Source organism: Miscanthus floridulus, chromosome 7 (assembly GCF_019320115.1).
Source record: "Miscanthus floridulus cultivar M001 chromosome 7, ASM1932011v1, whole genome shotgun sequence".
NCBI classification, from domain to species: domain Eukaryota; kingdom Viridiplantae; phylum Streptophyta; class Magnoliopsida; order Poales; family Poaceae; genus Miscanthus; species Miscanthus floridulus.
The window spans coordinates 26,763,064-26,765,349 of record NC_089586.1 but is presented as its reverse complement, the minus strand read 5'-3'; positions in this window follow the sequence as shown (position 1 = coordinate 26,765,349).

Sequence of the window (2,286 nt, the reverse complement as noted above, 5' to 3'; positions counted from 1 at the left end):
GATGATTTTTCTCCCGAGGTTCACGTGTTTGCCAACACGCTAGTCCCCGTTGTGTCGACCGCTCACTTGGTGGTTCGGCGGCTAATTAGCATCACCCGCTAAGCCCGCACGTCGGGCGCCGCAAGAACCTACCCCTTGAGTGAGGGTAGCTCAATGACATGCTTTACTAAAGTTGCTCTTCGCGACTCCCGCGGGGCGAGCACAATGCCCCTCACAAGCACTTCTCCGGAGCGCCGCACAAGCTTCTTGCGCGCTTCGACGGAGACCACCACCAAGCCGTCTAGGAGGTGGCAACCTCCAAGAGTAACAAGCACCACCGGCTTGCAACTCGATCACCTAGTGCCACTAGATGCAACCTCACGATGCAATCGCACTAGAATCGCTCACTCACACAATCGGATGATCGCTATCAAGTATGTGTGTGATGGAGGGCTCCCAATCACTCACAAGTATGGACACTAAGTCCCTTGAGGTGCTCAGCTCCCGGCCCAAGGCCGGCCATGGCCTCTATTTATAACCCCATGGGCAAATAGAGCCGTTACCCCTTCACTGGGCAAAACTCGGGCTGACCGGACGCTCCGGTCCGATCGACCGGATGCTGGACCTCAGCGTCCGGTCACGCGATACTCGCCACGTGTCTCCTGCGTTCAACGGTCATCTTCCGATCCCAACGGTCATCTGCCGACCGGACGCAGCACTTCAACTGACCGGACGCTGGACCCTCAGCGTCCGGTCGTTTCCAGTAAGCTCCTGAGCATGACCGGACGCGTCCGGTCGAACGCGATCGGACGCAGCCAGCGTCCGGTCACACACCAGCATCTGCTACACTCCACGTCAGCGCGACCGGACGCAGCCTGCCAGCGTCCGGTGCATTCAGATCTAGCGTCCGGTCAGTTGACCGACGCCAGCATCTTCTCCATTTTCTTCACCCTTGCTCAAGTGTGCTTACCACAAGAGTTTGCATCCGGCGCAATAGAAAATAGGCATTCCATTTTCCCGAAAGCGCGCCCAAACCCATCTCAACCCTGCAAACACCACCGCCTTTGTAAATGTGCCAACACCACCAAGTGTACACCACCATGTGTATGTGTGTTAGCATTTTCACAATCATTTCCCAAAGGATGTTAGCCACTCAACTTGCCACGCCACTCGATCCTAGCGACAATGCAAAGTTAGATCACTCGAGTGGCACTAGATGACTGATATGCAAACAAGTTTGCCCCTCTTGATAGTACGGCCATCTATCCTAAACCCGGTCATAAACTTCTCTACACACCTATGACCGGTGAAATGAAATGCCCTAGGTTATACCTTTGCCTTGCGCATTCCATTCCATCTCCTTCAATGTTGATGCAACACATGCACCAACACGATCAACAATGATATGATCCACTTCATATCATCACATGATCATATTGGTTCATCGATCTTGACTCCACTTGCTCTTCACCGTTGCCATCGTCCATCGGCGCCAAGTCTTGCTCAAGCTTCACCGCCACGCGGTCCATCACTCCAAAGCCTTCGACTTGCCCTTCACGCTTGCAACCGGTCCATCAAGCCAAGTCATGTCTTGATCTTCTCCACCTTGATCACATGACTCAATGTCATGTCTCATGTGCATTTAAGCTCCTTCATCATCACATGTGTGAGCTTTGCAACATCTCCAAGCCATTTTCACCTCCCTGGCATATGTTGATCACACACATGTACCTGTGGACTAATCACCTGTGTATCTCACATAAACACAATTAGTCCACCTAAGTTGTCACTCAATTACCAAAACCAAACAAGGACCTTTCACTCTGCCATGGTCGGGACGCGGCGCGGCGCGTCAGCGGGTGGGCGAGCGCGGAGGCAGGCCAGGCACGGCACTGGGCTGGGCTAGGCTGGCGAGGCACGCGACGCTGGCATGGGAGGCTCGCTGCTGCAGGTCGGGCCGGCTTCGGCCGTGGGCCGGGAAGCGGAGCGGCGGCCTGTTAAGCGAAAATGAATAATTTTTCTTTTTATTTCTCAAATATACAGAATTAAATTCCTATTTTTGAGCCATTTAAAATCATTTTCACAAATTGGTGTAAAAATGAAATTTGTTCCATTTTTCAATATCTACAACTTTGATTTTAAGACCAAAGCCAAATTCTTGATAGATTTTAAATTCTAAAATTAAAGTAAATTTTAACTCAAAACCCTAATTTTGGAGAATTATTTTTAAAAGCAAAATTAGGCAATAATTCAAATACAAACCTTGCTCCAAAAATTGTGCTAAACAGTTCTAGATGATTTACCATG